General features: G+C 42.2%; 1 protein-coding gene across 2 annotated transcripts in view; it reads right to left on the bottom strand.

Moving 5' to 3' along the window:
• Positions 1 to 26,614, bottom strand: part of UNC5C (unc-5 netrin receptor C) — a 358,155-nt gene that overhangs the window by 136,989 nt on the left and 194,552 nt on the right. The window lies entirely within an intron of this gene.

Genomic DNA, 26,614 nt, shown 5'->3' with positions numbered 1-26,614 from the left:
CTTGAGGTCCCATCCAGTTCTAGAATCTATGAAACCCTCCCAGTGTTTACCAGGCCTAAGATCCAAAGGTTAGATTGCTTTGTTTAGGGACAGCCCTTTGTTAGGGGTGGATGGAGGTCTTACAGGAAAATCTTGATTCAGACACCTTATAAACTTTTACAGAATGTGATTCTTTACATTCCCTGACAGCTGTGCTGTAGCCATCATCCAGCCATCACATTATCTGCTTTGGGAGGCTCATGGTGGCCACCTGGTATAAAAACTCTACTCCCCAGACTACCAGGGTCACAAGGTTGGCTTCTCATTCCCTTGAACATCTGTTCAGGATCAGCTACAATATGTCACCTGGAATGTAGCATGATTCTGGAACATAGTTACAACTATAGCGGGGCAGAGATTGGAAAATTTGTTTTATGGAGGATTTTGAAATTAGTTTATGTTGTGCTTAGGATAACTGGAAAATGGCAAAAATCTCTGCAAAAGAAAATTAAGGAAAAAAATTGTTTCAGCTTGATCTAAACATTTAGTTTAGATTTTGACATTATTTTATAATAGATAGCATAACACAAAATTAAAAAAAATTCAAAATAAAGTCCTCTGGAAAGGAATAATTGACATGTCCCATTTTGACACTGTCATGGCTTTCTTCCTTTTTATCCCCTTCCAAAATGAAGTTTGTGAAAAATCAAGACATTTTTGTGAAGTGTTTATATTTCAATGGAAAACTGTTCTGTCAAAGTTTATCTGACCAACTTGTTAGAATACAGTTCAGTCCTAAATCTGTAAAATCAACTGTGTTTCAGCCACATTATGGAGGTAGTGTTATAACCAGACCTCACAATAATGGCTATTTCTACAATGTAGATGGGACTTAAAACACCATATTTGTGTGTGCGTGTCTGCGTGTCTCTTATGATGTCGGCATGTCTGTGGCTGTACATATAAAAGGGAGTGCTTGCCCAGCATTCTGATCTGTGGCTTCCAAAATACATCCCTTGGACATTTTAATAATGCATCCCATGGAAATGCAACAAAGAGGCACGCTTTGTGTTATCTCTGGACTTATCTCAACTTTTCTAACCATTTCAGGAAAAATACCCATTCAAGAATGGTCTGTAAAAGAATTATACCTTTAAACAGAGAACCATGTGCTTGATTTTCAATTACTCTGTCAATGCCCTGTGTAACATGCCCCCTGGATCAAACACAAATACTCAGACATGAGTGCTCTCCTACATAACAGGACTCCATTTGTGCCCAATTATTGCAAACTGAGTTTACTTCTGTAAAATGTCACATTCATCTTTATTTTCATGTAATAAAATGTACAACCCAGCTGTTGTTATTGACTGCTCCACACTCCCAAGACAAAAGACCTGATTAATGAAAATGCTAACCTGGTTTCACTCATGCAATTCATTCGTACTAAGAAAATAAATTTACCAAAACCACCTTCATCTATAAATTTAGTGCTGAATTTATACTTTAATGGCTTCTCTGGATTCAGAGATGCTATTTTTACCTCCCTCCTTTAACATCCTACAACAGTGTTTTGGAAAAAAAACAGTGGGCCACATCCAAACTTAGTGAAAATGGGTGAAATGCAGTGGAAGTCAATAGAGCTGCAGCAATTTACACCAGCTAAGGATCATACACAGGATAGACCTGTGGGAAGATTATATTTTAATCTTTATTTTAGGCAAAAATACCGTGTTTGGGCATTCATTTTTGAAACTGTACGTAATGCAGCACTGTTTGCATTAACATGTGAGAAAGGAAGAGTTTATGGTATGTTTCACTTTTTATGGACAAGTATTCCAGCTCTAATTCAGGGTTGGAAAATATTGTACTCAGTACACCAGTTTTACTACTATATATCAAGCTTTAATTCTCATCAGCCCAGCACTTAACTCACTATATTTCTGAATTGCAGACTTAAAGTATTATTGCTTATATCAAAATACATAGGACCATTATCTCTTTGTCTGGGACTTGAAGCAAATTCTTCTCAAATGGAATTTACTTCAGAGTGATTCAAGAGCAATTTAAAATGAATGGTTGCAAAGCTAATTTCATTTGCATTTGGATGCCCATCACTCAGTGAGCTCATTCGTGATACAATAAAGGCAGCTGGAGTTAACTGTATGTATGAGATTTCTGCTAAGTTTTTAATGTTATGATTAAAAAACTTTCTGGAGCAACAAGTCCTATTTACTGTGAAATTAACAGCAGGTGCTAGCTCTGTAATATTGTGATTGTGGTAATCATTTGTTTTACGGGAGAAACATTTTCCAGAAAGGTAACTGGTAATTCCTTTGGTTGTAGTTCTCTTTCCCTATCAAGGGCACACAACTGTCTGTTACAGCTATCCCCCTATTCTATTTTGTTTCTTACAGCTGTCCCCATACTCCATTTTGTTTTTGTTCTCCTCCTGTGGCCACCCTTCCCTGGCTGTTAAGTTGTTTACCAGGGCCACTGCCCTTCTCAAAGGGAGGGCCCCTTAAGTTGTTTACCAAGAGCCATTGCCCTTCTCAAAGGGATGGCCACTTGTGCTGCGTGCTAAGTGAAACCACTGCCCTGTTCAAAGGGTTAGTCCTGTTATCACCTTGTTGAACCTGGGCTTGGTGTAGGGCAGGCAATGTCCAGAGCTGCAAGACCTATTGTGTTTTTAAGATCCTGGGCATGAGTCATAGGCCTCATGTGCTTTTGAGTCACCTATTGCACAGGACTCTGCCCAGGCATGTGTCTGTGCTCACCTGCAGTTTTTCCCTGTGCCTCCTCCCCTGTGACAGAGGGAGCCTATCAGGATCACTGGTGGGAAACTGCCTAAGTTTGCCTTTAAAAACAGACATTTTTGAAACAAACATCAGAAAGGTTCCTGCATTGCTGCCTGGTCTGATCAGCCAGGGGTTTTGGGGGGTCCTTTCTCCACTCTCGTTTTATTTTTGAGCGTACCCCCGGTTTTTAAACCTCCCTCCACAAAGAACGAATTGCTGCCTGAGCGATCTCCTGATTATCGAGACCGTACCGAGCCCTCCTTGCTTCTTCTGATGTTGCTGCTGCTTCTGCCTTTGCTGCTGCCTTGGGGACTGGTAAGAATCCGTCTGTAAAACTTTCCATACTTGGAAAACCTTGGTCTGTGTCTTAAAACCTCTCTTAAACTCCGCGGTGCTTTGCTGCTAAAAATAAGCTTGTGCCACTGCTAAGCTCTGCTACCTGCTTTCAGCTGTATCCACTGCTGCAGCCACCATCCCTGGGCTTCCTTGGGGGCTGCCTTGGGAGCTGTATCCTGGGCACATACCACTCTGCCCTCTGTGACTTCCCCATAGCATAAGGTGCACTGTAGGTTTTGCTTTTTAATTTAATAAGTCATAGTTTGCTAAGATTGTAGAGCTTGTAAGTTTCACCTGCCTTGTTATAGTTTGCTGTTTTGTTGCTCTGTATAGTTGCTTGTTATAGTTTGCTTAGAATTGTGATATTTGTTGTTTTGCCTAATCGTTGATTAAGATAGATTTTAAAAAGCCATTGCCTGGTTGTATTCTGTACCTGTTTTATTACTTTGTATAAGGTGCTTGTAATTTATATAAGTTTAATTACGTTAGAGGATAGATAAGGTTTTTACTGCTTGAATTCGTCTTCTCGCTGTCCCAATCTCTCCCTGAACTTTCCTGTGTCTGTTTTTCCCCCGCTCATATCTCCCCCCTGTGTACTTCTCCGTGTCTCCCTGTGGTAACCCCTTGCTGCTTCTCCCCCGTGTAACTTCCCAAACCCTTTGCCGCTTCTTTCCCTTTTTTTTTTGGGTGTCCCTCTAGCCCTTCTTTACACCTCTCTGCTGCCTCTCCCTGTATCCCGTGTTCGTGTTCCTGCTCCTCCGCTGCCCCCCTACCGAAGATCACCATCACACTGCTCCGTTTGTCTTCACCCCGCTGCTCCGCCACGTCCTTGAAGTGCTCTCCGCTGCTGCAACCTGCTTCTTCCCTCAGCCGTCTCCCCCATTCTCCACATGCTTTCCCATCGCTTACATGTTCAGCGCCCTCCCCTCTTGCTGCTCCCAGACTCCCCTTAAGTGCGCTCCAGCTGCTCTTGTCTCCCGTACCTCCAGCCCGCAGGCTCCTGAAGACTGCTGCTCTGGGCTTCACCTCACAGGGCTTCAGAGTCTCTCTCTGCTTGCAGCTGCATTCTCCTCTCATTAGCTACCACTAATTACTCACTCCCCTCCCCCCTCCCACTTCTTGACCAAGCTTTTAGGTACACTCTTGCTATCACAGCCTCACAACTTAAGTCAGTAATTTTCTACATTGCATAATTTTACTTATCACCCATATTGTATTATTGCACTGTGACTCACATTTTACTTGTGGTTATAACACCCCATTAATTGCCTCCATTTTTCTAATATACTTTGTATACCATTTTTATATAGAAGCTACCATTTTATTTGGCATTCCACACTGTATCTAGAGTTGTTCCTATATAAAGTTGAGTTGCTTATTGACTGTACTGTATCCCATTGTGCTGAATCCCACTTACTGTACCCCACTGTTAAAACTCCCTACACTGTTCAATAAGAACCCCCCCTTATCATTGTCTATTGTAAACACCTTATACACCCCATCCCATCCCATTTCATTGTTAAATTCCCACCACTTCCTTTTTCCTTTAATAAAGAAATTAATTGGCACCCCACCTGTGTGGTAATTGCTCCCCAAGATCCCATATACCTTCAGGCAGGGACAACAACATTATGGTGCCAATCAATGGGAAGCAAGGAGGCAAAGAATTTGTTAATGGAGCCCTGTATGTGAAGTAATTTACATCCATTTTACAGCCCCTTTGTAGTGCCAGAGCAATTAAGACGTGTCTTAGGCCAGATCCATATTAAAGACGTCTATTAGTTACCTATGTTGCTCAGGGGTGTGAAAAATCCACACTCCTGAGTGACATAATTATACTGACCAACCCACCTTGTAGGCAGCACTATGTTTACGGGAGAGCTACTGCCTGTGAGGGAGACAAATTAACTAAGCTAATGGGAGAAGCTGTAGTGAAAATAAGTCCTTAGGGCAGATAAGAATTAGTCCTTTTAGAGTGAGAAAGAAATAGAGAAACAAGAACAAGAGAACTCAAAGCAGATGAAATGATAGAAAGTAGGTGTAGAGGACTATGGTAAAAGGAATTACCAGTGCATAACGTTCCACTGTCATATGTCCCTATTCTTCCATCCTACCCTTATGGACAGTCAAGGACAAACATGGATGTAATGAGCAGTATGCAGAGAAGGAGGGCATACTTCAGGGCTCTATTTGAAAAACCTTGTTATGACCAGTGGAGGAGCCATCAGATGTAGACAGATCCATCTGGTAGATCATTATGCACGTGGCCTGAGACAACCATACTGTGGCATTACATACCTGGGAAATGGAAACTATCACCCAAACATCCCAGGAAGTTGTTACCTTTATAACAAAGTGATATTTGACCTGTTTGGAAGGCTGGTGTCAGAACTTGTGAACAAATACAATGCAGCCTCTTGTCTGGAGATCATGGTGGGTTATGTGGCAGCCCACCAAACAATTATGGAAACTTTCTGAACTCTTGTGAATGAAGTAAGCAGAACTTCAAACTTACATGTAAACGTTCTGAGATGTAAGTACTCCTCACTGTGGAGAAGCAGAGTTAAGGCAGAGACTGGGGAGGATGACAGGTCTTTGATGCAGCATGCAATGTTCACCGTTCAGTAGAGATGCCAACTCTTGTGAATTGATCATGAGAGTTGCAATCTCTGAGTAAAATTGAGCCTCACTCACGATTTTGTGAAAGAACTCTCAAATGTCAGGATTTTTTTTTCCCCAGTGGCAGCCAGGGGCAGCTCTAGCTTTTTTGCCGCCCCAAGCATGGCAGTCAGACAGCCTTCAGTGGCTTGCGTGCCGGAGGTCCGCCGGTCCCATGGCTTCTGGGTACTCGCCGCCGAATTGCCGCCGAATCTGTGGGTCCGGCGGACCTCCTGCAGACAAGCCACCGAAGGCTGCCTGTCTGCTGCCCTCGGTGTGAGCTGCAGAGTGCCCCCTGCGGCTTGCTGCCCCAGACACACGCTTGGAGCGCTGGTGCCTGGAGCTCCCGCTGGTGGCAGCACAAATGTGCTTCCAGTCAAACAGGAATTACCCCACCCTAAACAAAGGAATGTGATTTCTCCAAAGTACTTTGAAAGACAATGAGAATTCATTTACATACCAGATAAACAGAGCTATCAAGCTAACAAGTAGGGGGAAGAGACAGCATGGCTACACCCCAGCAGGGAAGAGAAACTTCATCTGAGAGGGAGGAGGGCAACCCTCAAGTAGACAGTTGAATCAATTTGGAAAAAAAAATCCTGACATTGAGTTCTAAAAGTGAGGCATATTTCCACTTAGAAATCCTGTCAGCCATTCCAACCACGGCCAGGGCTCTGTCCAGCTATCAGCCCCAAGTGGCTACTTCCCTGTCAGCCTGAAAAGTGAGAGAGGGGATCCCACTGCAGCCTTCTCCCAAACTTGTGGAGAGTGAAGAACCCTAAGGAGAAGAAATGAGGCTAGGGACTGCAGGGGAGCTGAAGTGAGGAGGATGAGGGCTGATGGTTTGGGGAAACTGTACTGAGAGTGGATTCTGAACAGATGTGGTGAGTGCTAGAAAGGTGAACTGAGGGTGGTGGAGTTGATGAGGTATGGGGGGGATGAACTGATGGGATGGTGATGATGAGGGCTGGGGGACTGAACTGGAGGGCTGAACTGAGTGGGGGTTGGGTGGGGAGAGAACTGATTGGGGACTGGGAGACAGGCTTAATTGCTGGGCAGAAGACAGGCAGATGTGGAGGTGAGAGCTGCAGCAGGGCCCAAAAATTACCTGTGGAATCACAGTACATGTGGAAGAGTGGGCAAAACTAATTGTCACATGCACACACCCTGCGGATGGGCAGACTGCCCTAAGAACCAAGAGACTGTTCTAAAAATACAATACAATCTCTTTTTAAAATGTCATGATTTTGGGGCCAATCTGACTATTTTTGGGGGTCCAACTTGTGATTTTTGATCTCTTGAAGTTGGCAATACTGCTTCAGGATGAATTCTGGTCAGAGACAAAAGATATAAGTTCCCAGGAAAGAACTGAATTCTCCCATGTTTCTGATGAAAAGCATCACCTTAGCATATAGTAGTTTAGGGGGACTTCCCACAGGGGTCTAAATGGGGGACACTTGGAAAATGAGAGAGAAATATATTGAGAAGTCACTAGATGATCCTGGGGGCTCTTCAGCAAAAACAAACAAACAATTCCTACCATAAGAATGGGAACTAACATCTCTGCCATGCTATAACCCCCTCACCTCTGAAGGGTACTGGTGTAGAGGCCTTTTTAAAGCCCTTCAAGGAGGAAATATAAGATATTGTGCGGTGAACGAGTTATTCTTCTTAGTGGCCCAGCAAACACCAGTATTGCTAATTTATCAGCAGAAGACAGCATTCTGCAGCTTCAAGGTCCACACTTCAGAGGAGAAGGCCTCATCTAGAAGTCTCCAAGCTGCTCTGAATGAGAAAAGGACTTTGGACTCTGGATCAATGGTGAGTGAGGAGAAACAGTTTCCAGGGATGGTCCAGTGACAAGTTTGTTAACTGTGAAGACTAAGGGCATCTATGACACCTAAGGGCTAGTATGATTACCTCTACTTTGCCAGCTCAGCCTAACTCAGAACTCTGGGAAGAAGAGGAAGGCAAGAGAAGCGCTATATTTGCTCCTCGCAGCAGTTACATTCCCACTTATCATTGCTGACTTTAGGATCGAGAGCCTGAATCCAAGATCAGGAAAGTTCAGTTGTTGTAAAAGTCAGTTTCTGATGCTCCCAACATGCAGAAGATCTGCTTGAACAATGGGAGATTGAGGCTTCATTTCCTGGATATTGCATTTTACCCTACTTTGCATTCTCTCTTCAGAGATGTAAAAGACTATGTAAGCTGGGGGTGGGGGGGAAGGGGCCATGGCCCTCCCACTTTTCAAAGTGGACAGGCAGGTCAGTCCACTTTTCGCAATGGGCCCAGCTCCCTGCCCTACCTCTTCCCTCTGATGCCCTACCCTCCCACCCCCCACCCCCAGCTGTGAGGAGCCCGGGCCCCTCCACCTGCCCAGGGTGGAGGGGCCCGAGAGCAGCCCCTGGCCTGTGTCCCCACCCCCAAACCCTCCACCCAGAGCACCTTGAGGGTCTGCGGCTCCCCAGGTGGCTCTTACCATGGCCCGGCTGCAGCTTTTTGGCCAGGCCCCGTGCCCAGTCCAGGCTGGAAGCTGAGTCAGCATAGGAGCCATGTGGACAGTTGTGGGGGGCTGCAGACCCACCACCTGCCCTGGGTGCTGGGTGCCAGGGGCTGCTCTTGGGCTCCCTCACACTGGGCAGGTGGAGGGGCCTGGGCTCCACAGTCAGGCTTCGACTTCTGGCTTGTCTGAGGGGGCAGGGCCTTGGGGGAAGAGATGGGGCAGGGGTGGGGCCATGGAGGGGTAGGGCCTCATACCCTCCCCACTTTTACAAAGAATCCATTGCCCCTGATGTCAGGTGCAAGACAGAGGAGAATCTGGCTTCCAGTTTCACAAGGGCTACCTCTGTCAATTAAACTGCATGGGACATGGTAGGTTTTCAAACAGAAAATAGAAGAATTCAGAATGAAAGAAACTCAATATTAACTAGTCAAGATCATGCTGCCAGTGCAGACACTTCTTTGCAACCAACTTCTTTGCAGTATTCAAATGTAATTTGCTTGAGCTGAATCTCCTTTCTTTTTCTCTCTGCTTTTCTTCTGGAGTGTATTATGTTACAGCCTTATTATCACCAATTAATGTCTAGAAAAAAATCAAAGGGCCTGATTTTCCTCTCACTTACAGAAGTGTAAAACTGGTGTAACACCACTGACTTCTCTGAAAAACTAACTTCAGTGCAATTACTCCTGATTTACCCCACTGCAAGAGAGAGGAGAATCAATCCCAGATAAAGGAAGAAAAAGGCCTTTTTCATTATTTTATACATCCTGATTTTATAGGACAACTTGTAAGGTTAATTAATACTGTTCATAAAGCACATGTCATCCCCTAATCACATTTAATTAATAATTATAACTAACAGCCTCCTCCTCAACCTACTAAAGCCTATGGGAGCTTTGCCATTGATTAGATTGGGAGGAGAAGCAGACCCTAAATCTATCGCTTCAAGCTGTACCTTGCATTCTTCTAACGGAGGGACATTGCTCAAGGTGTCATATTGGTAATTCAAGACAGACTCATTGTGGTATATACGGATTTAAATATGTAAATGAAGGCTCTGTTAACAAAGTCCACCACTGGCTCAGGACAAACTGCATCTGACTTGAGGCTCTTATCGAAACAAGTAAGAGATGGCATATATAGCCATAAATGTACTTGTTAGCACTGCATTCAGCCTAGGTAAACATTAGTTCTTAATGAGGTTACATACAAGACAAGGGAAATCCAGCCTGTAGTATAGGAGAAAATAAAATTGTTCATTTGGGCAAGTACAGTCATGATAATTTTTATCTCTACAAGACCTAATGGAGATGTCTGCAAGTTTCTTTTTTTTATGTTAGATTTCAGAGTGGTAGCCGTGTTAGTCTGTATCAGCAAAAACAACAAGGAGTCCTCGTGGTGCTAGATGGTCAGGATGTTAGAGAGCTTATTACTTCACTCTCCCACTTCCCTGGTCCTTCTCTCATGAACAGAGAACAACAATACTGAAGTCCGAAGGTGCAAACAATTCAATGTTTATTCCAGCAAGCTTAAATCCAAGTTTCTTTTTCCTTATTTTCGAATCCCAACTTACTTCCTTTTTGCCTCTAATTTATATAATAATATTCTTAACTATACCGTGACCAAACATTCTACTAAAATTTACCTAACCAATCCTAACATTGTGTAACACGATTTGCTAATCAATTATAACCCACCACCGTAATTAGTTTACACCTAGCAAAATTAATTATACAGCAGACAGAAAATCACAGAACCAGACAGGGACCATGTAAATAAACAATAGCAAAGTGGGAACTATAACAACAAAATAATACAGAAGTGAGGATTTCATAACTACATCTATAAAGACATAAGGATTTCCCAGCTGTGTCTATTGATAAGTGAATTCTTACCGAACAGAAAACTATCAAACTACATTTCCTTTTACATCTTCTAGGCTCTTCCCTTTCTCTGGAGGTGATAGATCGGATCACCTTCCTAACAGTCCCAGATTGCCTTATTTCAAAATGACTAGTTTGCAATGTGAGGATGTCCATACGATTCTCAGCTTATGGCTGCTCCCACTGCTTAGCCAAAGGCCTTAGCCTAAGAACAGGGCCTCAGACTGTCACAGTGAAGGAAAGCCCTTATACAGATTCTTTCTTTTATATCTCTATAACTAGCTAAATGATAAACATACACCTAAATTCTTAAAGTATAGGCCTTTAGAAAAAGGCCTGAATATCTATATCCTAACACTCCTCCCCATTTTTTCCTTTTGGGATCCTCCTGCCCAGGTATCTCTGGAAAAACATAGGATATGTGGCAACACACTTCCTGATAAGGCCAGGTATCAAAGTGGAAGGTGCCACAAGGACGCCTCCTTTTTTTGTGTGTGTTGTTGTCTTAATGCTATCGATAGAGAAAAGATTGAGCCAGCTCTTCAACGGATATAGACTGATTTACAACAGAGGAGGATCTGGCCCAAGATGTTTGAAAAGTTGAATATCAAAGACATGTTGGGGCATTTTTTTTTCTTTAAAAGATGATTGTGATGACTGTTCATGACACAAATATATAATATTGACTTTTCCAATATATGATAATGACTTGCAGGCCTAGATTCTCCACCACCTTGTATTCTGCATAGTCATTTACAGCTATGCAAAATGAGTGAGAAGTAAATATAAAATGCTACAAAGATCAGAATTCTATACTTACTTGTATCATCGAAACAGTCATACTCCGCTCCATTTGTTACAAAGATAAAGGATTAACCAAGCTGCAAAGCACAAAGGTTTCGGTTTGTTTGAACTCTTAAGCCAGGATTGTAGCCTAGTGTGTGAATTCTGGGAAGTTGTGTTCATCAACATTTTACTTGGAAAATTAGATAGTCTGCCTCTTTAGAGCTTCTGTACAGAACTGGGTTGGTTACTGAGTCAGGTTATCAAAAGTACAGTATCTGAAAAAAATCCCAACTACGCTTGAGCAAACTAGAAATGATGCTGATGAAACTTACTTCTAATTATTACAGGGCTGTATATTATAGTCTTTTGTACTGTCACCTTCTCTTTGTATTTGCTTATAACTAATAAAATATTTAAGTTTTAAAAGAAAAAGAAAGTGGGTCACAAATTGTGTCTGAAACGTTATCTCTCTTGGTCTCTCATGCAACAAAAACACAGAGAGTGACATTGAAGTATTTCGTTAACCCAGCACATGCACCTCCTTCCAAAAGTGTGAGCTCCAGCACTTTAATTAGAAAACTGACACTACTCAAGTTAGATGTGGACGTTACGAGCAGTTTAGCCGCATCTCATTAATATTTTTTATTGTCTCCCTTTAAATAATGAATATTTGATTGGGAGGGAAGAAAACATGCAATACAATGTATGAACAGTAATAGGATTTGTGGATCACAACATAAAAGATTCCTTCTTTGTGGGTAGCTTGTAAAACTAAACATATTTTTTCCCCATTTGGACTGTAGTATTGAAGAGGCTGTATCCCAAAGTTGATGGCATAGGATTCAATCAAAACCACCTGCAATGCAAAGTTTAATTTGAAACATTTCTGCCCCAGCTGCCATTAGTAGTCATAATGGCTGACATAGGGTCAAAAAATTATTAAACCTCCAAGGAACATCATTTCCTTTTCAGTGTTACACTTCACTTTTCTTTGACACATTAGTCCTGAAGCAGCTTCAGGCTCTTGACCCCTCTTCTAACCTTGATAACTAATTAAAGATGGACAAGGCTTAGGCTACAATAGTTTTTGTTAAACCTATTCATTCTGAGGTCCCCTTCAGGCATTCTGTCACTTAGGACAACGCCTGCCATATTTACATGAAGATGAAAGACAAGACTTAACGTAACCTTTGTGGTTAGAAGGTAGCATGCATTTTATAACATGCAAATTACATTCCCAGCATGCACTAGAAACATATTTCTTGGGAATATTCCAAAGCACACAACTCTGGCAAAACTTGAAGATGATTAACTGTGTGCGTACGTTTAGAGTTAGAAATTCAGATTCCAGTTCTTTATCTGGATGCCACGTCAACAAACCAAATGTGTTACAGTGAATAAAATTAGCAAATTAAAGGGTTGATCTTGCCCTTCCAAATATAACTTTCCATGATACACCCACATACTGGAAGGGATGTTAGATCTAAACTATATATCCTCATCTGTGCACATGCGGATGTTGGGATCACCTGTAAAATCATTCCATATGGCAGAATGTCATTTGATATGTTGGTCTATCGAGACGGCAGGGGTTGAGAACTGCTGTTTGCTGAAAGGAATCCCATCGTGTCCTCCAAGCCAGAGGACCTGTAAATTTATGTTGCACTTTACACATGTTTTCTTATTTCATGAGTTTTGTTTTTGGGCACAAAGCCTTCAGCAATTAGGAATCACCAGCTAGTTCAGAACGCTGCAGCGCATCTTCTCAGTAACACAGACTACTATAACCACAAGTTTCAGAGTAGCAGCCGTGTTAGTCTGTAGCCCACCAAAGCTTATGCTCAAATAAATTTGTTAGTCTCCAAGGTGCCACAAGTACTCCTGTTCTTTTTACTATAACCACGTCACACCTGTCCTCATCTATCTACACTGGCTTCCCCTTTGAATTCTGAATCAAGTTCAAGGTCTTGGTCCTTATCTTCAAGGTGCTCCAAGATGTGGGCCCAACATAACTAACCATCTAAAGATCTGGGATGAGGACACTAGGTAACAACTCCACTCCTCTGACACAGTGGAACTCTTCGCAATAAGGGTAAAACTTATCAGTGTAGGAGAAAGAACTTTCCCGGGAGTGAGAACAACTCCCGCAGGATCAAAGGATCATCACAAACTTCACCACTTTCCTCTCCAAGTGTAAGGTGAAATTCTTTACCTTGCCTTATTTAACAGAAATACATAGTAACATGGAGAGAAGATGAGAGAACAAACCACATGACAGATGTTAGTCATATTGCTTAATGCACTGCTAGAAGGAGCTCAGATACTATGCTGGTGAGCACAGTATAAAAACATATACAGAATGAATAGAATGAGAAGACAGCTGGAGTTTGCAAGCCAGCATTTTAGGGTCATAAATTCAGTCTTCTAGCTCTGCCGAGTGAATATTTTTACCAACATCTTCCCAAACCTAAAAAAATTCTGCATATTTCCCTCCAGGTTCCTTCTACCCAGAGAGTTGTGGCTGCTTTTAAGACCACTCTTTTTCTGAGTTTGAGGTAGTGGTAAAAACTTTACATAATTAAGGCCGCTGAAGTCCGGAGGGACATTGTGGATCTCCATCAAAACATGAGCAACCTGCAATGGAAAGCGGATCTCTTTAGTGGGATCATACTCTGGATGCTTACCTGTGCCTGAAAAACTGACTCAATGGGATGGCCTTGTGCTAAAGCACTGGTATTCAGGAAATAGATATCACATAATCTCTGTGCTCACGACCCCATGTGATAAATGGAGATAATAATACTTCCCTACCTCACATGGGTAGCCTGAGGCAATCAAGTACTATAGTGAGGAGAACCATATATAAATACCTTGACCGTTAACACTCTAAGTCATTTAGGGTGACCAGATAGCAAATATGAAAAATCAGGATGTGGGCAGGTGTAATAGGTGCCAAAATAAGACAAAGCCCCAAATATTGGCACTGTCCCTATAAAATCGGGACATCTGGTCACCCCAAACTCGTACATGTAAAGGGGGAAAAAACCCGAATCCCTCAGCTTCTTGTTCGATGTGCAGAATTACTCTAGATGACACATTTATAATCAACAGCACAAAATCTAAAGCAAACATGAAGGAGAAAGCACACAGAAGTCACGACATCCAGAAAATGGCAAGAGTGAAATCCTGGTCCTATTGAAGTCAATGGGAGTTTTGCCATTGACCAATAGGTACTGAATTTCACCCCAAATATCTGAATTCACCTCAGGCAACTATTAATACCACAGGTCAAAAGGTGGATACACAACTATACCTTTTCTATGAACAAGTGTTACTTAAAAGCTCCAATTCACTACTTTCTTCCTTGGATCTTAACGACCACTGTTATTTGCCCAGCACTAGTTATCTGATTATGTCTATGGCCAATTTTTCAAGATCCATAAATTCTTTTATATGTGACTGATTGATCTCAGTAGAAGTTCAAATTACATTAGAAATCCATTAGCTAAATTCTACAGGGTGGGGGAAGACAAGAGGGATGGCTTCTGTCTGCCAGCCTTGGTAAAGGGAAAAAAATAAGATAAATATCTCATTATTAAATTAGACATCCAGGTACTTAGGCAACTAGATGGAAGAACATGAACTGCAGTCTGGAATCAGAAATGTGGCGTAGACATATTTTTAAACTATCAATTCTACAGAAGAGTCATTAGGCAGATGAAAAACACAGGACTTTTGAAACTACTGTGGCATTTAGTGCTCACAGATGGAAAAAAGTGGGCATGCACCTGAAATCTTCATGCCAAAAAAATCAAACCTATTCTTCCCTATGAAGAAAAATGAAAGTGTAATGCTCACTTTTTTAAATTATTTTTTTAAAAAATATTTTTTTTTAAATACATACAATAATTTAAATGGCTAGTCTCCTCCATGCAGAGGAGGGTGGTTTATTTGAGGAGATGCACAGACAATGTAGCTGTTGGAGCATGTGTCCTTTTCTCTTCCTGAGCCAGCCACTCCCTCCCCCCACACCTCCCATCAACAAACTCAGCAAGTGAAAAAATGTGAGAAGAATACAGATAGTGCATTGATATTAACACCATATCCTTTTCTAGAACTGGAAACAGCAATGGATTGATTTCAGGGCTCACAGTGGGATAGTACAATACAGTATGGCTCATATGACTTTCAGAAACAATCTAAATTCATAGACCTATTTCAAAAGCTCATGAAAGGCCTGATGTATAGCAGTATTTGGTTACAGATTGCAATCTTCCCCCTACAGTGACTAATTCCATCCACTCTCTCTTTCTAAGTCTTGCTGATTTGTTACTCTCCATCTCCAATTTACTTAACTAAGGAGGGCAACCTCAGTCAGCAGGCTCCTGACTTTTGCCTTACCCCCACCCTCCATGGGTTCAGTTAAAGTTCTTGTGCAGTGTTATCATTTTAATCTCCTGCAGTCGTACACAAAAGCTGCCTCAAACGGAAGTCGTTGGCTGTGTTATGAAACAGCCCTGTGAAGAGAAGGATTCATAGACTCATGATGATGTATTTATGAAAGCTGCTGGCTAAAAAATACACATTCTCCTGCCTTGGGCAGCAAATCCTCAACTTCCCTCATTTTTGTCCTTTCTGCCCAACTTAACCGCATGGCCAGCCACACCCAAAACAAGCTACTCTAAGTCCACATATAAATCACCACTGATGTCTGCAAAACTTGTGTTATTCAGAGGCATGAAAAACACAGACTCTTGAATGACCCGAGTGACAAATGTTATGCCGGCATAAGTAGTAGTATGCAGAGTGCTATGTTAGTGGGAGAGCTTCTCCTGCCGACATAGTTACTGAAGCTCATTGGGGGTGGTTTAATTATGTCAATGGGAGAGGTCTCTCCCATTGGCACAGAGCAGCTACATGAGAGATCTTACAGCAGCATAGCTGCACTGGTACAACGGTGCCACTGTAAGCTCTTTAGTGTAGACATGGCCTAAAACCAAATATGGGAAATCAAGAGGAAAGGAGTCAATTTTGAGAATTCAGTAGTACCCACTGCAATTACAGATGTACCTCATAGTAAACAGAAGCTCCCAAGAGCAGTTCCAACACTGACCCTTTGAAGGAGCTGAGAACAGTGCCAACCCATCCGTTTTGACGAAGAACAAATGGTTTTGTGGTTCAGAGACTGGACTAAGATTCAGGAAACGGGAAATTAGTTCCTGCCTCTACCCCATACTTAGTGTGTTTCAGTTCTGCATCTGCAGAATGGGCTTAATAGTTCTTCCTTTGTCCGTCCTATCTATTACTAATTAAAGCTTTAGGGGGCGAGACTTTTTCTTACTATGTCTATTGATGACGACATTGGCAATGTGACCCCGATCTGAGCTAGGCACTGCTGTAATGTAAGGAATAATAGTGAGCATGTTAACTATTTTACTGCTGCCTAATGTATCTAGTACATGTAGAAAAAATAAACTGTCACTGCTGTCACATGCACAAGGTATGTTATCACTGCAACTTCAGAGAACTAGGGATAAATTAATAATAAGGAATACTACTTTTTATATAGTAGCTTTCATCCAGGAATCTCAAAACACACTTTTAAGGTGGTGAGAATTTGAAACCTGATCAAGGTCACACAGCAAATGTTCTTAACCCAGCAAAGTTAAAAACAGAATTCAAGGGTATGTTCCACATGGATGAATGGATACCACTAGGACTTCATGTTGGCACAGAGGTCTGCCCACGTGGAATAAACTGCAGGAACAGGGCCCAAGTACCTTGCTTTGCAGTTTTGTGCTCTAGCCACTAGGATATGTTACTTGCCATGAGCTGTGTGCTCTGGTTTGGACAAAATCAGAACCAACCCAAAGATTTTTTTAGGTTTCAATAATAATCATAACAATATAAAATTATTACATTTTAATATCAGAAGCTGTAGCTGAAAGCGAACATGATGATATATTGTGAGAAAGGCTGATGAAGGTATTTATAGCTAGACCCTTCCTAGCAGCATGAATCAAAAGTAAGATGAGATTTCTAGCTCACTTTTGCAGATCCCAGAGGTTCGGATAAGAGTTGCATAAATATTCAGGGCCATACTTTCTTTTTAAAGAGTCTTAACCTATAAATGTACACGTGCAAATTTTGCATGCATATCCATTTGTACCTGCAGTTGCCTTCCTTGTGTGAACACATGAACAACTATTCAACTGTTGTGAACCTGCGATTGCAAACCATATTTTGAAAATGTGAGGCGCTGACATATGGCCTTACTCAGGTGTTGATCTGATCCAAACTTCTAAACCTTCTTGAGAGGCTGCCATCTCCATGAAAAGCACCACTGCATTCCATTGGCACCCTCAGCAATATACAGAAATTAATGGGTTACATTTGTTTTTTTAAGTATAGACTTACTTGAATAAGTGGATGAAGAGAAATGAATTAATAATAAATGTAAAAGAGGAATGAGAGAGATTTAATTAATTAAAACTTCACTGAACTTGTTCTGTAGTGCTCAGTCCTAGTTCATTTCTTCTTTGCTTCCCAGTACATCAGACGAAAGCTGCAGGGTTACATAATTTTCTTTCAGTTCTGTCCTACAGCTAGGAGTACAAATATCAGGTATTTTCACTATTATCTCATAGGCACATAAGTCCACACTGGGGAGTGAAATTCTGGTCGACATACTGAGAGACTGGAGGATTGCCTCCAATGTCTGCTCAGCAAGGAACACACTTTATTTAAAACAAAAACAAAAAGAAAAACAGCATTTACAAGTTTGGGAAGGTTCTCTCACTTCCTTCCTCTCTTGTTTTTAACATGTCTTTCTTCTGTTCTCCTCTAACTACCTCTTCTCTTCTGCTCTTAATCCTAGTTCCTTTTGCCTCTTTGTACATCCTTGTCTCTTCTTCCTTTTCTATCCTCCAATTTTTTCATTTTTCTTTTCCTTCTCCCTCCTCTTCTCCATTCTCTGCTCCATTCTTTCTATCCCCCATCTCTCTACTCCCCTTATGTCTTTCTGTTGTTCCCTTTCTCTTCTATTTCAGGTCCAGTAGCACCATGGCCACTCTTCCTTTTCAGAAATCTTCCTGGGTTCTTGAGAGGCAGAAAAAATGTGCAGTTGTAGCTCTGGAAGCCAATAAGAAGAACCAGGGAATGACCAAGTACTACCCCAGAAGCCAACAACAATCCTAATTTGCTCTATCCACTTTCATTTACTCTATCTACAGAATTATTCACTAGATTACAGGTGTCATTCTAATCTCACCCACAGCAGTTACACACGTGTAAAACATCACAGCGTTAATTGGGAATGAATCCTGATTCATACAGGCATAAGTGAATTCAGACCTAGTCCTGAGTGTCAAATCTACAGTCACAATCTGAGCTGGTTTTCCAGCTGGTTTTGGGCAAATTTTCTGCCAGACATTTGGCAGCACTAGTTTGAACAGCACAAACCTAACATGAGCTTAGCTGATCTCATTTAGCAGATTTCTAATTCGTGGTCAGCAGCACACAGTAGTATTAAATCATACATCTGTAAATATCTGGAGAAAAAGTCACATTTCATGATTGCCCAGGTCTTGGGGCAGAGGGGCTGGAACACATATAGCATTAATTATTAGCCACTGAAAGAGAATGCTTACACTTAAAAGGTCACTTACAATGGCTTGATTTTACACTCTGAGCCACATTTCACCTTAAGTGGCAAAAGCACAGCATATAAATAAATTGATATCTAAATTAAAACAGCCCTGGTGCATTTCAATAGTATTTACCATTCATGGTAAGCAAGAAACCTCATATCCTTGCTTTCTGCTAATACTTAAGGCAAAAGGAGCATTTTGGTTTAATTCCCACTGTACTTTAAGATGAGGCCAAGATGTATTTTAGTGCAGCTGCAAACAAGTACTGTAAGAACACGGTAGTCAGCACTTTGCCTCAGGAGGCTGAGCTGTTGCCAGATCTGTCCTTTTCAAAGCGACAGTCTTTCCCCAAAACCACCTTTGTTACCTGGCAAGATGTCGTACATTGACATCACCTTATTTATACCAACTCTCCCCCTCCGTCCCCGTACTATATTTTTAAAAAACTTGAATAAAATCTCTCTGCCACTACACTGACAATTGTTTTGAAATGCCAAATTAGGCTGGAAATCACCATTCACTTCTGAATGGAAATTATCCCTTTCACCGGATATAAACATTGTATTTTAAACTTTGAGCACAGCAATCAGAAACCAGGGGACAAGTGATGTCTTGAGGTTGGCTGCGAAGATAATTAACTTATTGGAAACCAGTTAACCGACTGAAAGAGGTCAATTGAGATTATACTGGGATGATATCAACCTTTGGGATGTTCCTGAGAATACTACGTCCCCAGCTCAAAAACAGGGTCTTTGGTAACAAAGGTCCTTTCTGTAGCTTCCCTTTGGTGATGTTACCTGAGGAACTGATTGGTGAATCAATGCCTCAGAATCATGATACAGCTCCTCCTCCTGCATCAGTAGCAACTAGCTGTGTCTCAAACCACTTACTGTTCAAGGCCCCTTTAACTGCAGCACCCAGATCTCTGGGATACATAGCATCCCCTGTCAGCAACCAAAGTGACAAGACACTGTCAGTCAGAAAATGTCAGCTCCACAAGTCTTTGTTTAATATATATGAAAAACAAACTGGGACTGGGCGGAGGGGAAATATGTAGGAGCAGCAGCAAAGAACAAGTTGCTGTACATGACAGTTAATTTCTAGATAGCTAAGGAGATTAATGCCTTCAACTGCAGCTCATGCATTACTGTCCCTAGCTATTCAAAGAGGAAATGTCATATACAGCAACTTGTTCTTCATTGCCCAAGCAGTGAAGGCTCATGTGCTAACTGCTCTGTGGAACCCCAGTTATGGAACAGAATGTGTAATTCAGGAAATCATGAATATGAAGCTCTACTTTGTGTTTAAATAATGCAAAGTTCCAAACAACTGATGACGAGTGTGAAAACTGATCCAACCACAAATTATTTCAGCACCAAGCACAGCAGTCAGCTGTGGAGATATTCACCTTCCATATTAATCCTTGTTGAAAGAACAACATGAAGAAATATTTTAAATAGTTGCTATTTCCTTTTCTTTTTCTACTTTCCATTAGTTGTAATAATTATTTAGAAGCTTGAAAATAATTGTTCCCCCAAACAATGATCTTTTTCCTTTTATGTCTTTTTAATGTAAATGAGTGCTAGCAAAAACACCAGATTGACAGTTCCAAATCCTCAATTTACCCACAGGACAAGTACAACCAGGGCAGCAAAACAACCACCACCAAATATGCATCAGTCGTCTCCTATCTCCTGAACTCTCTGGCCCTCATCACCATTCTTTCTAAGCATCTCATAATCAGTAATGGATTTTATCTTCCCCACACCCCATTGCGAGATAGGAAAATAATTATCCCCATTTTTTACAGATGGGAACTGAGGCACAGGGTAGACAGAGGGCATGTCTACACTGCAGTTAGAAACTCACAGCTGGCCTGTGCCAGCTGACTACTCTCAGGCTGCAAAGGTGTTTTATTGTGATGTAAACATTCCAGCTCAGAGGGTCCTACAGCCCAGGCTCCAGCCCTGCAGACAGAGAGCTCGGTGAGCCTGAATCAGCTGGCACGGGCCAGCCACCGATTTTTAATTGCAGTGTAGGCATACTCTGAGTACCTTGTCCAAAGCCAAAAAGGAAGTTTGTGGCTGATCCAGGAATCAAGACCAGGTTTCCCAAGTTCCAGGCTAGTGATTTCTCTGTACCCCTACCTTAGTATTCACCTCGATGGAGCATCTCTAGGGGTAAGCATCATTTTGGCTGAGATTTTCAATGCAGACTAGGTGATTCCATCAAAATCAACTTGTCTAGACAGCTTTGAAAAATCTCATCCTATGTCTCTGAACCAATTTAATCTGTGGCCTCTCTGCTGAAACAGCAAATTATTGCCAATTTAGATGCTGGGTTTTAGAGATTCTGAGGACGACAAGTTTCAGTGGTAGCTGAGTTAGCCTGTATCAGCAAAAAAAACCCTGAGGAGTCCTTGTGGCACCTCAGAGACTAGCAAATTTATTTGGGCATAAGCTTTTGTAGGCTAGAACCCACTTCATCATATGTATGAAGTAAAAAATACAGGAGCAGGAATAAATACATGAAAGGATGGGGGTGCTTTAATCTGACATCAGGAATCATAACATTCAAAAACCAGTAGGAGAACACTTCAATCTCTCTGGTCACTCAATAACAGTCCTCAAAGTGGCAATCCTTCAACAGAAAGATTTCAAAAACAGACTCCAACATGAAGCTGCAGAACTGGAATTAATTTGAAAACTGGAAGCCATCAGATTAGGCCTGAATAAAGACTGGGAGTGGCTGGGTCACTACAAAGTCTAAACTTAATTTCCCCAATACTAATTTCTCCCTACTGTTACTCACACCTTCTTGTCGACCGTCTGTAATGGACCACTCTCTTACCACTTCAGAAGTTATTTTTCCTCCCTTGGTATCCTGCTGTTAATTGATTTATCTCATTAGACTGATTTAACACTTGGTAAAGCACTCCCATCCTTTCATGTGTTTATACCTGCTCCAGTATTTTTTATTTCATACATCTGATGAAGTGGGTTCTAGCCCATGAAAGCTTATGCCCAAATACATTTGTTAGTCTCTAAAGTGCCATAAGGACGCCTCGGCTTTTTTTGAGGTAGACAAGTGTCCACTAAAAATGATACTGAAACCATAAATTCACTTCACAGAGGCATTAGATATCCTTCAGATGTTAACAGTTTTCAGTTGTTCCACTTTGGCTAGATACAAACCATTACCCTGGAGGGGAAATGCTCCATAGCTTAGAACTGCTCCCTTCCACCTTAAGTATGTTAGTTTTCACCTGTATTTTGAATTGATCTGGAATTGGGTGGGTGTTTGTAAACAAGAGTTTATAGAGTCATATGGATATATACATATTGGGCCCGCCCCTTACTTCATAGCTCTCATTAGCTATAACAGCACTGTAGCAATTTATATGTAATATTTGTGTTTGTACATCAGCATCTGTGATAGAACCACTGCTCTGGGAACACCCTGTTGCAGCAGCCAGTACAACTCATTGTTTGTTGTGGATCTTAACAAAACAAAACAAACAAACAAACCCACAAAAACCAAAAACAAAACACGGGAGTTAATTTTTTCAAAATGTTATTTTTTCATTACATTCCTTCCACTGAAACAAAGGAGCTATGATAGGATTATTAATTTTCACAGAAATACTCGCTTTCTGGTTTCATATACGTTGAGCCTGATTCTACTTCCACTAACCTCACACAGAACCGCTTATCGACTTCAGTGAAAGTAAGAATCATCTGAGTATTTGGTACAGTTTGCCTCATGATATTTACTTTCTGCTTTACTGCCTCATGTGCTAACTTTATGCATTTCTCTTTATTTTAGGGGTTTTTTTCTTTTTCCTTTTTCTTATGTAGTTGCTGTGACAACTCAGTTTTCAGTTCCTTCATTATACTCTATCACAACCATTTTATATACTGTCCCTTTTTGCAAACCCTTACTGACATGAGTAACTCTGCAGCTTTGCTGTTCAGGGGCTGTGGCCCAGGGCCGCCCGGGCGGCGGGGAGGGGGCAAGTGGGGCAATTTTCCCCAGGCCCTGGGCTCCGCAGGGGCCCCCATGAGAATGGCTGAGGCTCTCTCCCTGGCCCCGGCCCGACCCCATCTCTGCACCTTTCCTGGAGCTTTAGTACATCCTGGAGCATCCCTGGACAGTGCTGCAGCGTGGCTCCGGCAGGGCCTGAGCTCCTCCCCATTCAGAGCCACATGGTAAGGGGGTGGGGCTGCAAGCTCCAGGCTGAGCGGGGGAGTTCAGGCCCCGCTGGAGCTCACAGCCCCGCCCCCTTACCACGCGGCTCTGAGTGGGGAGGAGCCCTGGCCCTGCTGGAGCCACACTGCAGCGCTGTTCAGGGATGCTTCTGGATGCAGCGTGCTGAGGCTCTGGGTGACGGGGGGAGCCGGGGGTAAGGGGCAAGGGCCAGGGGGGTTGGCTAAGGGGCAGGAAATCTCAGGGACAGTCAGGGGACAGGGAGGGGACAGAGGTTGGGGAGGGGGTGGTCAGGGGACATGGAAGGGGGGGCTGGATGGTGGGTGTTCTGGGGGTCTGTCAGGACTTGGGGGGGATAGGGGTCAGGGCAGTCAGGGGACTGGGAGCAGGGGTGGGGTCCTGGGGTGGTGGTTGGGGAGGGTCTCTGGGGGACAAGGAGCAGGATGGGTCAGGGATTCTAAGAGGGGCGGGCAGCTGGGGGCAAAAAGTGGGTGGGGGTCAGATAGGGGGCAGGGCCAGGCTGTTTGGGAGGCACAACCTTCCCTACCCTAAAGCTCATTCAGTAATTTAGGCTTGCAGAAGAGCCAAGCTATTAGCTTTTCCATTAGGGCTACCATCCCTTTCACTTCTCAAATGCCAAATTATAGTCTATATTTAATTTCAGTGCTATAGGGAGATTCACGTCAGGGGAGGGTAGCTTCATTTAACATTAGCCACTGGGGGATGGATTACATGAGAAGAGCAATATCCTACACGGCCTACCTCCTTCCCAACCCTACCAAGGGAGACCCCACTCCCCTGCATTCCCTGAGGCTTCAGAGGGCTTAATTCAGTGGTTCTCAAACTTTTGTACTGGTGACCCCTTTCACATAGAATACCTCTGAGTGCGACCCCCCGCTTAGAAATTAAAACCATTTTTTTTATATATTTAACACTTTTATAAATGCTGGAGGCAAAGCAGGGTTTGAGGTGGAGGCTGACAGATCGCGACCCGCAGTAATAACCTCATGACCTCCTGAGGGGTCCCAACCCCCAGTTTGAGAACCCCTGAGTTAATTTAATTTTAGCAACCTGTGTCCATTCACATGCATGTGCTATTTTGAGCATTTCAGTTTTCACAACATAGGCTCATCCCAGATTCTGGAACAAGCTCAAATGCTCAGTTCGTGGAGTATGTATATAAGCTATATTTAGACAAACCCACAGTGACCGTCTCCAGTTTGTGAGGGACCCCATGGAGCAAGTTTCTAGGAAACAGATAAATGCATGGTGGTTAAGTCCATTAATGGCTATTAGCCAGGATGGGTAAGGAATGGTGTCCCTAGCCTCTGTTTCTCAGAGGGTGGAGATGGAGGCAGGACAGAGATCACTTGATCATTACCTGTTAGGTTCACTCCCTCTGGACACTTGGCATTGGCCATTGTTGGTAAACAGGATATTGGGCTGGATGGACCTTTGGTTTGACCCAGTATGGCTGTTCTTATGTACTAACCTAAATGAACCCAAAGTTATAGAGACAGATATGAGTCAAGGAAGCTAGCAGAGTATCATAAACCTGGAAAAATCTCTGACTGGATGGGCTCAGGCGTTTGGTCACAAGCTGAGGTGGTTCAAAAGTTATGGATTTTTTTAAGCAGAATTTTTTTATTATTTCTTTAAACAATCAAACACAGCAAGCAGCAAATATCTGGCGACACGCTTCTGAAACCCCAAACCATATTCAGGTTTTGCCAGACTAATTTCAGCTTTTCAATTAAAAAAACAACAAATTTTGAAGGAAAGCAGACATTGTCCATGATATTTTTCTGCTTTTTAAAAATCCCTAGTTTTTGATCCAAAAAAAGTTTTGACGCAAAATATTTGTCCAACCCTTTTAATGAGCTTTAGTGCCTTTTAGCACTAGCTGATGCTGAGAACCAGTCTTACCTTGTAAAGAAGTTTTCTCAAAACTGGGTTTGTGCTGAGATGTGGAAGGTTTATTTTTTCCAGGGCCGCCGATTGGGGGGCGGGAGGGAACATGCGGGGCAATTTGCTCTGGGCCCCGCAGGAGCCCCCACGAGAATACAGTATTGTATAGTATTGCAATTTTTTTTATAGAAGGGGCCCCCAAAATTGCTTTGCCCCAGGCCCCCTGAATCCTCTGGATGGCCCTGCTGTGGCCTCTACACAGGTGTCCCTGTCTACACAGATCTTAAGTAATCGTGGGTTGAGGGTGCAGAATCCTCTCCTTCAAACATTCTCTTGTAATGTAGGAATAAGCAGGAATCTTAGTGAGCTGAAATGTGCAGCATTTTCATTCCCCTACCAAAGGATAATTGTAGGACATAAACTTGGTCCTTAACTTTTATAACCTCTAAGGCAATTACCTTTGTTTTTCATTTGCCTACATTGCAATGCAATCCCATGGTGCTATATAAATGATAATAAGAATACCCCAAAAAGCCATCGGACGGGTAACAACTTTCAGTCACTTCTGACCTGAGCAGGATGTACCCATTTTGAATCTCAATCCTTATTTAGGCAAAACACAATTCATTATTGTAATTATTATTAATTATTACTTCCCCCCACAGCTTTCTAAATGCGATTCTCCAGAGAATCTCCAATTAAAGAAAAAAAAAAGCTAGGGAAATTCAGCATGAGATAACCTATTTCTTTCTGTCAATTTTCTCCTATGCTTCTATTAGCAAATTTGCTTTCAGAGCAATTATATCTATATATATATATGTGTGATCCATTTGTGACATCTCTTTGCTTATCTCCTGACATAAGCACTATTAGGGCTGTCACAGATGATCAGCTGCTGGCTAGACAATGCTAATTCTGCAGTGTCCTGGTACCGCCAGTCAATATCAACAGAATCATAACAGCACACACTGTGAATTGCCTATTATTTATCCTTGCAGTGACTGTGTTGAGGACAGTTCTTCATTTTGACAAAAGTGAAGGAGAGGAAAGCCCTCATGTGGTCACTGTCTCACATGGTAGTGACAGTTCCTATTGCTTCAGGCATGCTCAAAAGTGGAGACTTCTGAGTGTTTGCTCTAAATTCAGATCCATCAAAGCTGCAACCACTGTAGGGGACCCAGAGTATTTCTGAGGAGACTCAAGACTAGTCCAATGAATGGATGTCACTGCTGGGCTTTATGCCCTAGAGTAAGCATAGTAGGCTACGATGCGTTCAGCATTTAATGCAACTCAGCTACATGGATGAAGCTCCACATAGTACAAGAGAAAAATCAGCTAAGATGCCCATTCATATGAAATACTTTTCTTGCATGGGTAGAGATGGGTGAGCAGGAGGTTATGGCAGTATTTTTCAATCATGTATCATTACGGAACATCTGATTATCATAGATGTAAAGCAAACTGTGTACTGAATATCTCAAATTTGCCAGGAAATTTGAAAGAGTTCTATATTATAGTTACCAAGAGTTCTCTCACAGCTATGTCCCTCACTGCAATGATACAATAATAACGAGTAAATTCTATATATAATGATGTGCCAGTCAGATGGATCATGCCCTTAAATATGATGCAAACTCCTTATATGCCTTCCCAACATGCTGAAGTTGCCTTTGAAAAACTAAACCCTGAAGGACTAAGTAAATAGGATTTCCACTGGGCATGAAAATGAAAGGCTAAAGTTCTTGCAGAGGATACAAGTCCCAACCAACCCAATGTGGCATGAGTAAGATAGTGAGGTCCTGAGTGAAATGTAACATTGATGTATGTTATTTATGTAGAAGGATAGTCTTCTAGGAAAGGCCTCAAATGGTAACTCAGTAGATGTGTGTTTAATCCCCAGCTCCGCCA

This window comes from Gopherus evgoodei, chromosome 5 (assembly GCF_007399415.2).
Source record: "Gopherus evgoodei ecotype Sinaloan lineage chromosome 5, rGopEvg1_v1.p, whole genome shotgun sequence".
Lineage (NCBI taxonomy): Eukaryota > Metazoa > Chordata > Testudines > Testudinidae > Gopherus > Gopherus evgoodei.
This window is presented reverse-complemented; position numbering and strand designations above follow the sequence as displayed.